Genomic DNA, 14,327 nt, shown 5'->3' with positions numbered 1-14,327 from the left:
TATGCTCTTAAATGCAAACACATGACTTACTTCCAAATTTAACAAGACTGCATTCTACAATGAGCTATATAGCTGATGTTAATCATAATCAGTACGTGTACATAGCAGTTTTAAGATTTCCTGTTTTCTTCATATTGAATACCAATTGCGCAGTATGTGTATTTGTAGCATATTGCAAACTTGCAGTGAAGTAGTGCCTGCTATACATGAGATGTACATTATTTTTAGATAACTTTTCTTGAAATTAAAAATACTAAAATGCACATGTTTCTATCAATTTATTGGTACTTGATGACTTCCTTATTCAGGTTGTGATTTGCTATACAATTTCTTACATGTTAGAAGGTACATATGAGATATAGTAAAGTTGATTATATATGGGATATAGACTAGAAAATTATAAGGCGTCATATGTAAGTTGGCTGAAAAATCTTAGGAATGCATTGACTTGGCCGAACACGGGGCAAGACATGAACTTGATGCCTGATAGTTATCGTCGCTGCACCTTTGCATCTGTTCTATTTTGTTGCAATATCCTGCATTGAATGAGAGCTGTTACCATGCACATGTTTGCGATGCAGGTTCCAACACTACCACAAAGCTTGGTTAAGCCATGGGTCACTTATTGATAAATGTAGTTGAAGTCTATTTTTTTGCAAAATGAAATATATATTCTTGGTTTAATGATTTAGTACATATTGTTTCAAAAACAGCTTACATTGATTTTTGTGCTAAGGTTGAGAAAACTAGGTAATTATCTAGCCATGTCAGTAACATAATATGCCTTGAGTATTCAAACGTGGTAATACAAATTTTGCAACTTGATATTTAATTCTTGCAAGGAATATTGTTGTTTGCCTGATTAACGAGATACTTGAGTCACTCCACAAAATGTTACGTCTTTGAGGCGTTCACATGGAAGGCTACTGGTGTTGTCATCGCTGTTGCCAGTTATAAACTAAATGATCTTTAGTATGATGGAATGTTATTAACTCTTGTGGTGAACACTAATGACCTTTAGCGTTGCATAGTGAGTATGAGATTGGGCCTCCCGTCTTTGGTATAAAATATGTTCCAGTCTGTCTAAGTTGTAGAGGGAGCATATATTGCTTATTATTGACATTAATTGCATTGTGCTTCCCTTTTTTGGTGGAAATTCACTTTATGTCCATTGCCTAATTTGTACAAAAAACGTAGAATGCTATTGGCATAATTACTTTTCCTTGATAGCAGAGTTTCTGAAGTGTATGGAGACGAGAAAGGTATGTGCTACCATATCCTGATCGTCAAGAGTAAATGTGTGTGTGTGGTTTTCACGCAAGTCATTGTTCTGAAGTGTCTTTGCAACTTCAGATTGTGATTTTAGTGTTGCTATTTCTTACATGTTAGAGGGCACACATTATTTTTCACATTCCATCTTTGCAGAGGAGTAGTTGTTATCTGCAATCAGATAGTGTATAAGAAATGAAAGATTTGTTTGTCTTAGCATCAAAATGTTAAATATTAAAATATGCATGACATCATATTCAACACATATCCGAATTATGCCAAATTTGTTTGATCAGTGCAAAATTGCTAAGCTATTTTTTTGTTATTCCGCTCCAACACATGTGTATTTATCTAGGCGGATATGTGCGGTGTGCTATTTAATGCATTGTTATTTAGTTGGCCAGTAATAAGTTCTAAAAAGCATCCTCCTACAAGAGCCAAATTTCTGTAAAATTTAGAGTGAATAAATCTTTGTTCTATATACATGTAATGCTTGTCAGCAACTTTTAGTTTCTTTTACCGAGAGTGTTAGTTTCTTTTACATTTTAGAAATGGTTGTTTGTTTATTTCTTCTCATCAGATCGGAGTTCATTGGTTTGTTTGTTCCATTTTATCAGGCATCTACCATGGAATGTTCTATATAAGTTTTTTGTTCAAAGAGATATTTTCTCTCATGTGCTTTAATCATATGCACACATGGTTGCGCATGCAGTATTAAAACCAGTCAATCAATCCTTTTTATGATGAATTTAAGAGTTTTTATTTTGAAAGTAGTCTTACAACATCTATTTTATTTTTGGACTCTTGAATTGTAGGGTCTATGCCAGTGATGCGATGCTTACATGTTCTATGATGTTTTTCCAACACACCGTCCATGGTTGCTTGACAGGAAACAGAGAAGTGGCCGGATGGGCAATCAACTCATCTGTTGATTGGATTGGGGGGTGGCATGAACAAAGTAAAGGTGAAGAAAGCAAGCTTGGACGCTAGGCGGCGGCACCAACATGGGAAGTGTCTGGCATGAACCAAACATCTATGGCTTGTTGCTTTGAATCTTGCCGGTCTAGGCAAGGTTAGCTCTTGTCACGATGCAATGATCAATCTCTAAGAAATTCTTGCGTACATGTCTTTTAGTACTATTTTTCCCACGGTCCATCTGTGTATGTCATTTCCATGATGCGGTGATTTTGATAATTTTTTTTAAAATCTTTACTTATTAGTTGCGGATATCTTCTCTAGAAATAACAAAAGTATAATATAGGCAAGAATGAGTATCAGAACTAACGCCATGGTGCTCATGTAAGTCTAGCCATGGATTAAAAAGTTTACAATGTCAAGTCATTTTTGTTTGTTGTACAGATTATAATCATTAATTTGTGTGATCCAGAAGTTCTAAAAGTTATCTTAGCCTGTATAAAGGTTAAAATTTCAATTTAATGTTTAACCTTCTAGGATGTTTACTGTAGTTGTCGAACGTTAACACTGAGCAAAATTGAGTTGAGCCAAAAATTAAGTTTTGAGTCGAGGGAAAGGGTTTAGCGTGTGAGAGAAAAGAGAGACAGGGTGAGACTCAGAGAAGGTAGGAGAGAGAATGGGAGAGAGAGAGATGGAGGGTGGTAGACACAGAAATGTGCATTGTATTCATATATGTGCAATTGAAAGGAAAAATTAAAGGGTCCGTGACAACGCACGGGCATTCTATTAGTAGATATGAGATACGTACTCATCATGGACTAAACTGATCGCGGGACCTTAGCGCTGAGCCAATCGACTCATTTTTTTTATTGTCTTCAGTCATGTGCTCGCTGTAGCCTTGTCCTTGTGGACAAAGCAGAGCTGCAGAGATTCATTACTACATTTATGATTTATAACTTGGAGAAATTTCGAGCTCAGTAAAGTCAACGGCACCATAAGTCAAGCGAGTTTTTTTGTTGTTGAAAAGAGAGAATATATAGTCCGATTGGCTGGCTGGTTCATCAGCACTCAGCAGAGGAGGGTGGCGAGGAAGCTGAGCTAGATCGATCGAGGCAGCTAGGAGGAGGAGGTGATGAGCAAGGTGGAGATGGGCGAGGAGGAACAAGGACAAGATGGTATAGCAGTGGATGATCCGGAGAAGAAGGCGTCGGCTGCGAGCGGCAGGCTACAGCTGCCGCCGTCGTCGTCGTTGAGGGAGGCGCTCTCCTCGACCTCCTCCTTGTCCCTCACAGAGCAGCACCACGACGAGGAGGTGGAGCTCAAGTGGGCGGCCATCGAGCGGCGGCCCACCTGGGACAGGCTCCACACCTCGCTCCCTTTCCATGCCAGCCCCAATGCCGACGGCGCCCGTCCGCTGGAGCCGGTGGACGTGTGCCGGCTGGGGGCGGCGGACCGGCGGGAGCTGGTGCACACCCTCATCGCCGACATCCACAAGGACAACCTCCGCCTGCTCCGCCACCAGCGCCGCAGGATGGACAGGGTCGGCGTGCGGCAGCCCACGGTGGAGGTGCGGTGGCGGAACCTGCGCGTCCAGGCCGAGTGCCAGGTCGTCGATGGCAAGCCGCTCCCCACGCTCCTCAACTCCGCCATCTCCACGCTCTCCGTACGTAATTCATTCCTTCATCTCGCAGCTCTTCTCTTCTCTTCTGTGCTATTACTCGATCGACTCGCCACCTGCTCGCTCAAATGCCACCGTTGCCATCTGCAGCTGCTCACCACCATGCTCGGCTTCAACCGTAACCAAGAAAGGATCCACATCCTCAAAGATGTCACCGGCATCCTCAAACCTTCCAGGTGAGCTTCCTTCCTTCCTCATCATCAGTATGCAAATGCAACACCAATCTGAATCGGTGTGCACATGCAGGATGACCCTTCTCCTTGGACCCCCAGGCTGTGGAAAAACCACCCTTTTGCTAGCACTTGCTGGAAAGCTTAACAAAAATCTCAAGGTATCCCAATGTTTTTCCATCGACACATGTACTTGGTCATTCATATAAATGGGTATGGACTCCGCAGTCTTGGTCTGAAACTGCACACAGAACAACAACAACAACAACAAAGCCTTTAGTCCCAAGCAAGTTGGGGTAGGCTAGAGGTGAAACCCATAAGATCTCGCAACCAACTCATGGCTCTGGCACATGGATAGCAAGCTTCCATGCACCCCTGTCCATAGCTAGCTCTTCGGTGATACCCCAATCCTTCAGGTCTCTCTTAACGGACTCCTCCCATGTCAAATTCGGTCTACCCCGCCCTCTCTTGACATTCTCCGCACGCTTTAGCCATCCGCTATGCACTGGAGCTTCTGGAGGCCTGCGCTGGATATGCCCAAACCATCTCAGACGATGTTGGACAAGCTTCTCTTCAATTGGTGCTACCCCAACTCTATCTCGTATATCATCATTCCGGACTCGATCCTTCCTCGTGTGGCCACACATCCATCTCAACATACGCATCTCCGCCACACCTAACTGTTGAACATGTCGCCTTTTAGTCGGCCAACACTCAGCGCCATACAACATTGCGGGTCGAACCGCCGTCCTGTAGAACTTGCCTTTTAGCTTTTGTGGCACTCTCTTGTCACAGAGAATGCCAGAAGCTTGGCGCCACTTCATCCATCCGGCTTTGATCCGATGGTTCACATCTTCATCAATACCCTCATCCTCCTGCAGCATTGACCCCAAATACCGAAAGGTGTCCTTCCGAGGTACCACCTGACCATCAAGGCTAACCTCCTCCTCCTCACACCTAGTAGTACTGAAACCGCACATCATGTACTCGGTTTTAGTCCTACTAAGCCTAAACCCTTTCGATTCCAAGGTTTGTCTCCATAACTCTAACTTCCTATTTACCCCCGCCCGACTATCGTCAACTAGCACCACATCATCCGCAAAGAGCATACACCATGGGATATCTCCTTGTATATCCCTTGTGACCTCATCCATCACCAATGCCAAAAGATAAGGGCTCAAAGCTGACCCCTGATGCAGTCCTATCTTAATCGGGAAGTCATCAGTGTCGACATCACTTGTTCGAACACTTGTCACAACATTATCGTACATGTCCTTGATGAGGGTAATGTACTTTGCTGGGACTTTGTGTTTCTCCAAGGCCCACCACATGACATTCCGCGGTATCTTATCATAGGCCTTCTCCAAGTCAATGAACACCATATGCAAGTCCTTTTGCTCCCTATATCTCTCCATAAGCTGTCGTACCAAGAAAATGGCTTCCATGGTCGACCTCCCAGGCATGAAACCAAACTGGTTTTTGGTCACGCTTGTCATTCTTCTTAAGCGGTGCTCAATGACTCTCTCCCATAGCTTCATTGTATGGCTCATCAGCTTAATTCCACGGTAATTAGTACAACTCTGAACATCCCCCTTGTTCTTGAAGATTGGTACTAATATACTCCGTCTCCATTCTTCTGGCATCTTGTTTGCCCGAAAAATGAGATTGAAAAGCCTGGTTAGCCATACTATCGCTATGTCCCCGAGACCTTTCCACACCTCAATGGGGATACAATCCGGGCCCATCGCCTTGCCTCCCTTCATCCTTTTTAAAGCCTCCTTGACCTCAGACTCCTGGATTCGACGCACAAAACGCATGCTGGTCTCATCAAAAGAGTCGTCCAGTTCAATGGTAGAGCTTTCATTCTCCCCATTGAACAGCTTGTCGAAGTACTCCCGCCATCTATGCTTAATCTCCTCGTCCTTCACCAAGAGTTGGCTTGCTCTGTCCTTGATGCATTTGACTTGGCCAATATCCCTCGTCTTCCTCTCTCGGATCTTGGCCATCTTATAGATGTCCCTTCCGCCTTCCTTCGTGCCTAACCGTTGGTAGAGGTCCTCATACGCCCGACCCCTTGCTTCACCAACAGCTCGCTTTGCGGCCTTCTTCGCCATCTTGTACTTCTCTATGTTGTGTGCACTCCTATCCAGGTATAGGCGTCTAAAGCAATCTTTCTTCTCTTTAATCGCCTTCTGGACATCATCATTCCACCACCAGGTATCCTTATCTTCGCTTCTCCTTCCCCTGGACACTCCAAACTCCTCTGAGGCCACCTTACGAATGCAAGTCGCCATCTTCATCCACACATTGTCCGCATCCCCTCCTTCCTCCCAAGGGCCCTCCTTAATGACCCTCTCCTTGAACGCCTGAGCTACCTCCCCCTTGAGCTTCCACCACTTCGTTCTAGGGACTTTAGCCCGCCTATCCCGCTGGACACGAATCCGAAAGCGGAAGTCAGCAACCACCAGCTTATGCTGGGGTACAACACTCTCTCCAGGTATCACCTTACAGTCTAGGCACGCACGCCTGTGTTCCCTTCTCGAGAGGATGAAATCAATCTGGCTAGAGTGTTGGCCACTACTAAAAGTCACCAGATGTGATTCTCTCTTTCTAAAGAGGGTGTTGGCTACAATCATGTTGTAGGCTAGAGCAAAGCTTAAGACATCTTCTCCTTCTTGATTCCTGATGCCATAGCCAAAGCCCCCATGCGCCCCTTCAAAACCTGTGTTAGATGTACCCACGTGGCCATTGAGGTCTCCTCCTATGAAGAGCTTCTCACCAATCGGTACACTCCTAACCATGTCTTCCAGGCCTTCCCAGAACTCCCTCTTGGTGTTCTCATTGTGGCCTACTTGCGGGGCATACGCGCTGATAACATTGAGAACCAAGTCCTCAACTACCAGCTTGACCAGGATAATCCGGTCCCCACGTCTCTTGACGTCTACCACTCCATACTTGAGGCTCTTGTTGATCAAGATGCCTACGCCATTTCTGTTTGCAGCCGTCCCCGTGTACCATAGCTTGAAGCCGGTATCCTCCACCTCCTTCGCCTTCTGTCCTCTCCATTTGGTTTCTTGGACGCAAAGGATATCAACACCTCTCCTCACCGCTGCATCAACTAGCTCCCGAAGCTTCCGTGTCAGAGACCCTACGTTCCAGCTACCTAAGCGAATCCTCCTAGGCTCGGCTAGCTTCCTTACCCTTCGCACTCGTCGAGTCAAATGCGAAGACCCTTGCTCATTTTCCACTACATCCGGGCGCCGATGTAGCGCGCCACTAAGGATGCGACGACCCGATCCTCGCTCACTTGCCACCGTATCCGGATCAAGATACGGCGCGCCACCTGGGGGGTGACGGCCCGGCCCTTGCCCATTTTCCACCACACCCGGGTTCCGATGTGGCGCGTCGCTGAGAGGGTTACGCCCCAACGAAAATCTTTTGGGTTTCATCTCCATAAGAGTGGCTGAGTTTTTACGTTGGCTCGCCAAGCCTATCACAACCCTCCTCCTTTACCCGGGCTTGGGACCGGCTATGTTGAGACAACATAGGCGGAGTTGAAACTGCACACAGAAAACAGAGAAAAATACTGTGCGCCGTGTATTTCAATACTTTTTTTTACTCACATAGTATGCATGTGTGGGTGCGTAGGTAACAGGAGAAATTGACTACAATGGTGTCAAGCTGCAAGATTTTGTTCCAGAGAAGACAGCAGCTTACATTGGCCAGTATGATCTTCATGTCCCTGAGATGACTGTCAGGGAGACGCTCGACTTCTCTGCAAGATTCCAGGGTGTTGGCAGCAGAGCAGGTATTTTCCTTTTTCTGGGACCTGGTTAACTAAAGGTTTTTTAGGGACAGCAGGCAACTAACTAATTGAAGCAAATTACCCATTCTATCTAATAAACCAAGTGCTCACAATTTCTTGTACATAATAGAAATCATGAAGGAAGTCATTAGGAGGGAGAAGGAGGCTGGGATCACCCCTGACCCCAACATAGATACATACATGAAGGTAAATACTGACCAATTTTGCTATAATGTTGTAACATATCTGAGTGCGCCCACTGGAACCTCTTTCTCTGATAATATAGAATCAAACCTATAAACAACATCTTTCTGCCAAGTGCCATCATAATTTTTCAGTGAGATTCTTTCCTATTGATTCTGAAGATAAAACAAAGCATATCATGTGTGTACAGACCAGTTCAGTTTGGCTACAACATTTATAATTGCTGTGCACTTTTTTTATAGGCAATATCTGTGGAAGGTTTAGAAAGAAGCATGCAAACAGACTACATTATGAAGGTAAACAATGTTCAAAGAATAATTCACTGGTTCCAGTGCACAATGTTTTTCGTGTGCATAATCTATTCTTGCTTCGCAGATAATGGGACTTGACATATGCGCTGATGTACTAGTAGGAGATGCCATGAGAAGAGGCATTTCAGGCGGTGAGAAGAAAAGACTAACCACAGGTGAATCTACAATGCCTACGACATTTTCACGATGGTTTTATTATCTCAACTGGAATCTTGTAAATGATATTTTTGTGAGATAAATAAATAAATAACTGTGCAATTCATTGACTAAAATTCCTTAACTGCATAATGGGAGGTACACACCTTTTCTGTTGGCTAATTTATTTTGTTGATGCTTTTTGTACTTTATTATTACCATGAAGCAATATGAAGCTCTCGCCACAGCAAAGGTAACAACAGGGTTATGGTAAACAATAAATTTCTGTTGTGAGCACACAAGCCTGAACGAATCAACTTAGCATGATTTTTCTCTACTTTTTAGAATGTAGCTAGTAATGTGTTATGTTCAGTTTATGTAATCCCAACCTCAATTTTGTCTATATAGGATAAATAATAGCATAAATTATTCGATACTGGATGCTTAATATTTCTTCACTTGTAAAAATTTCTTACAAGCAGGAGAGATGATAGTAGGACCATCAAAAGCGCTCTTCATGGATGAAATATCAACTGGGCTGGACAGTTCTACCACCTTCTAAATTGTTTCTTGTCTCCAACAGCTAGCTCATATATCAGAGTCTACCATACTGGTCTCACTCCTTCAACCAGCACCAGAGACTTACGAACTTTTTGATGATATTATCTTGATGGCTGAAGGACAAATCGTATACCATGGTCCTAAGGGCTACATTATGAGTTTCTTTGAATCATGTGGCTTTAAATGCCCCGAAAGAAAAGGGAGCGCTGACTTCCTTCAAGAGGTATTTAGCAAAATATACTAATTTACATAGTCTGAATTGCTCATGTCAAACTAAGCATCAATAGCATCTAGGAGGTCATGTAAGCATGGTTCACCTTGTCATCTAACAAAGTGTAAGATTTATTCCTACAGTTTTGATGTGAATTCAATGAAATTAAACAACTTATTTGTACTCTTTCTTACAATCATAAGGTAGTCCACTCTTAACAACTTATGTATTACATAGGTCCTGTCAAAAAAAGATCAGCAACAATACTGGAGCCACACCGAAGAAGGATATAATTTTGTTACAGTTGATCAATTCTGTGATAAGTTTAAAGCATCTCAAAGTGGTCAGAATCTTGCTGCGGAGCTTTCGAAGCCGTATGACGAATCTAAAGGACATAAGAATGCGCTGTCCTTCAGTATCTACTCATTATCCAAGTGGGATCTACTCAAGGCATGTTTTGCACGGGAGCTCCTTCTTATGAAAAGGAATGCCTTCATCTACATATCAAAATCCATTCAGGTAAGCAAATTGAAGCTATATTTTGGGGAAAAAATGTAATTGATGCATGTAAATTTTGTGCCTAGTTTTACAGTGTAAGTGTTCTAGTCTGTAAATGCAGAATCCTCAAATTACATGCATTATGCTCAGTATTAGTTACCGATCGAAATATAGCAAAACCTAGAAGCAATGTGATGTAATAAACTTCTTGTGTTACTATGGAGGTTTACAGGTCGCAATAAAGCTTTCGCACTAAAAGTTGACTTGAGATCTGTGTTACACTTTCAACTCTCAAGTGAACTGCAGCATTAATATATATAGTACCTCCTCGGTTCGAAATAACTTGAAGTTTTAGGTTTATCCTAATTCAAACTTCTTTAAGTTCGACCAAGCCTATATGAAAAATATACCAACATCGACAGCACCAAATTAGTTTCAGTAGATTCATCATAAAATATGTTTTCATACCATAAAGAAGTTTGGCTTAGGACAAACCTCGAACTTCAAATAATTTGGAACGGAGGGAGTAGACAATAAAGGTAAAGATTGATGTCGTATGTAGCTCTTGTTGTGTTCAAATGCGAAATATGATAGGATTAGGCCATTAGGGTACATGGACTAGCCATCTTGCAGTACTTTCTTCTACACACTGAAAACATTGAACTCTCTGACCATATAGAAGTCTACAGAGGGAACTTTCCCAGTATGTCAGCATCTTATTCTACATTCAGTTCCTACTCAGTGTGCAATTTCAGGACTTCAAATGCTCGTGTGCTTATATCATTACCTACACTAGCGCCACAGCTATAGGTTTTTTGGTAGTATTATTTGTTACAGTTTTCATTATCAAAATCGATGGAATTTACAGCTATGTCATGTTGCACTTTTCTCAACATGCCCTCCATAAGCTAACGTACGTATTTGTGCACTGCAGCTTGGATTACTTGCTGTTATTACTGGGACAGTATTTCTGCGCACACGTATGGGTGTTGACAGAATTCATGCTAACTATTATATGGGTTCACTCTTCTATGCACTCCTGCTGCTGATGGTGAATGGATTCCCTGAGCTGGCCATGGCAATTAACAGACTGCCAGTCTTCTACAAACAGAGAGATGACTACTTCTATCCTGCATGGGCTTATGCAATACCATCTTTTATCCTAAAGATTCCAGTCTCTTTAGTTGAGTCAATAGCTTGGACAACAATATCCTACTACCTGATTGGCTATACCCCGGAAGCATCCAGGTAAAGTTATAATTATGTTGTAGAAACTAATTACCTCGTGGGATGGGAGCACTAATTCAACTACAACAACATTCCCATTGAGGAATTATTACCATTCACCCAACTCGTGTCATTCAGATGTGGAGTATAATCACCCAGTGAAAAATAAAGATTCTTGCCAGTGAAAATAGTCCAAAATACAACATTGTTTATATTGGTTTTGCTGTGATCTGGTGTACTGTAGTCAAACATGAAAATCCCTTATCTAACACTATATTTACTTTTCTTTTAGACTTTCTTTCAGCAAAACTTAGGTTTTTCAGCTGCAATACTTGCTTTGTGGTAACACGCACGATTCTTGTGTTTAGGTTCTTCTGTCAACTCCTCGTCCTCTTCCTCATCCACACAGTAACATTATCAATGTTTCGATGTGTGGCCTCATACTGTCAAACAATGGTGGCTGGTTCAGTCGGTGGTACAATGGCATTTCTAGCGACCCTTCTGTTTGGGGGTTTCATAATTCCTCGCTGTAAGACACTCCCTTATTTTCTTCCCACAAAAAGAAAACTCTCCCATTTCATATTGCTAACAAGAGACGAGTCCTAATTTCTTGCAAACGTAGGTTGTTCTCAATTATTAAACAAGCATCGCTAACATTTTCAGTGCCGCATTGCTCCAGCATTTATGCCTAATTGGCTAAAGTGGGGATTTTGGCTTTCTCCATTGTCATATGGTGAAATAGGCTTAACTGGAAATGAGTTTTTGGCACAAAGATGGTTGGAGATACGCTTTGGCATACCAAGTATGAATTAATTGAAGAAACATGTAATATCAAAGGATACTAAAATTTCTATGTTGATAGATCAAGATATCTGGTGTAGCACTTGGAAGGAGGATCCTAATGGATCAAGGGCTAGACTTCTCCAGCTATTTTTACTGGATCTCAATTGGAGCATTGCTTGGGTTTACTTTGTTGTTCAATGTAGGCTTCGCCATAGGCTTGACCATTAAAAAGGGTAAGTGTGACATGGCCGATATTGCATTAGGCTAAACAACTTAAATACTATAATTTTCTAGTGTAACAGTGTTGCTGGAGAAGTAAAAAATAGTGGAAATGGAGCAAAAATAGTTTCATTCAGAAGAACATACTGTTTGCTCTGGTTAGATATGCAACCTATTCTAACCTCCTATGAGCCTGTCAGTTCCAGGAACTTCTCGAGCTATTATCTCTCGCAATAAGCTTACCAGATTTGATGGAGGAGACCAAGATAACAACATGGAAAATATGATGCCTAAGTTACAAGCAGAGACTGTTTTGTCACCAAATAGGACCGGTTAGTTGAATTCTACACCGCACAATACTGTCAATGGGATATAATCTTAGTTTGACTTCAATAATTAAATCTTGTGCAGGGAGGATGGTATTGCCTTTCATGCCCCTTATAATATCATTCCAGGATGTCAACTACTATGTAGACACCCCTGCGGTAATTCAAATATAGCTAGAACATCTGTGAAAGCATGACTGGAGAACTTAGAGCCATACCAAGGGCTGATCACTGATAACTAAGTTTTTCTTCATTGCAGGAAATGAGGGAGCATGGTTACATGGAAAAGAAACTACAGCTACTCCACAATATCACAGGAGCGTTCCAGCCAGGGGTTCTCTCGGCACTCATGGGGGTTACTGGAGCGGGAAAAACAACACTCCTTGATGTTCTTTCTGGAAGGAAAACTGGTGGTGTTATTGAAGGGGATGTAAGAATAGGAGGCTATCCTAAAATTCAGCAGACTTTTGCTAGGATATCAGGCTACTGTGAACAAACTGATGTCCATTCCCCACAGATCACAGTGGGTGAATCGGTTGCATATTCAGCCTGGTTGCGCCTTCCACCAGAAGTTGATGCAAAAGCAAGAAATGTGAGCTATAGTTATCTCTCTTGTTAAAAATACAATATGGTATTGGAGCCAAGAGGTCTCGAGTTCAAGACCCTGCCAATGCAGTACTAAAAAATATATTTGTGGCCCACATCGATCCCATGTCTAAGGCCTAAAGGAGCCTAGACGCGAGGGGGAGTGCTGAAAATACATTGCCTGCCTTACTCCGTCAGTTTGGACTTTTGGAGTAACTAGTTGGAGCATGAATTCAATATCTCTAACGAAAGTAAAGCTACAAATACGCGAATCTATATAAAAAGAATAAATGTGTAGTGTACGGGGTTTGCATTCTTGTATCCTAGCCTCATATGTGGTTGGAACAGTTGAGACAAATATGTGAGCTCACCCGTATTCCTTTCCCTCTCAGGATTTTGTGAACGAAGTTCTTGAAACAATTGAGTTGAACGAAATTAGAGATTCTTTGGTCGGAATACCAGGGGTAAATGGACTATCAACAGAGCAAAGGAAACGGCTCACGATTGCAGTCGAGCTCGTGTCTAACCCCTCAATCATATTTATGGACGAGCCAACATCAGGCTTGGATGCAAGGGCAGCTGCTATTGTCATGCGTGCAGTGAAGAATGTTGCAGACACAGGTCGAACGGTTGTGTGCACCATTCACCAACCAAGTATCGATATATTTGAGGCATTTGATGAGGTAACTACTTTACATATATATCCCTCTCCAGGATTCTCATTCTAGGCATCAAGAAATAAAAAAATTATTACTCCCTCCGTTCGTTTTTATGAGACATTTTGGAGAGCTAGCTTTGAACTGTTTTGGGCACTGTCTGAATTGTCTAAAACGTTTTATAAAAGTGAACAGAGGAAGTAATAGAAATGGTAACTTTCCAGGTATATTTAATCCAATGTAGATCTATCATATGTAGTATTATAAGGTGATGCATTGGATAAGAATGTCAGAAATCATTTCTGATTAAATCAAACATGAAGTAGCCAAGTGCAATGGAACTGTGAAGCATTTGTTCGCCTTATACTGAAATAATTGGAAGTAGCCATGGAATAAGTTAACTACTCCCTCCGTTCCTAAATATAAGTCTTTGTAGTGATTTCACTAGATGGACTACATACGGAACAAAATGAATAAATCTACACTTAAAATGCATCTATATACATCCGTATGTGGTTCATAGTGGAATCTCTACAAAGACTTATATTTAGGAACGGAGGAGGTATTAGACATGGAATAAAATTTGTTGCTACCTCAGATAGACCCCTTAACACTTTATCGACAAGAACTGAAAGTTATCAAGCCATACTAACAGGCTACTTAAAGAACCCCAAATTAAGCCCAATACAGAGCCTGCCTCAGACTAAATGTCGGGGAAACTGATCCACGAATACCTATGGGGACCGGCGGACCGAGCCCCTTTCGGTTCGGCGG

General features: G+C 42.3%; 1 pseudogene; it reads left to right on the top strand.

Moving 5' to 3' along the window:
- Positions 1–14,327, top strand: part of LOC119308567 — a 36,671-nt pseudogene that overhangs the window by 6,020 nt on the left and 16,324 nt on the right.

This window comes from Triticum dicoccoides, chromosome 5B (genome assembly GCF_002162155.2).
Source record: "Triticum dicoccoides isolate Atlit2015 ecotype Zavitan chromosome 5B, WEW_v2.0, whole genome shotgun sequence".
In the NCBI taxonomy this organism is placed as follows: Eukaryota; Viridiplantae; Streptophyta; class Magnoliopsida; order Poales; family Poaceae; genus Triticum; species Triticum dicoccoides.
Note: the sequence above shows the minus strand (reverse complement) of the source record. Positions and strands in the feature narration are given on the sequence as shown.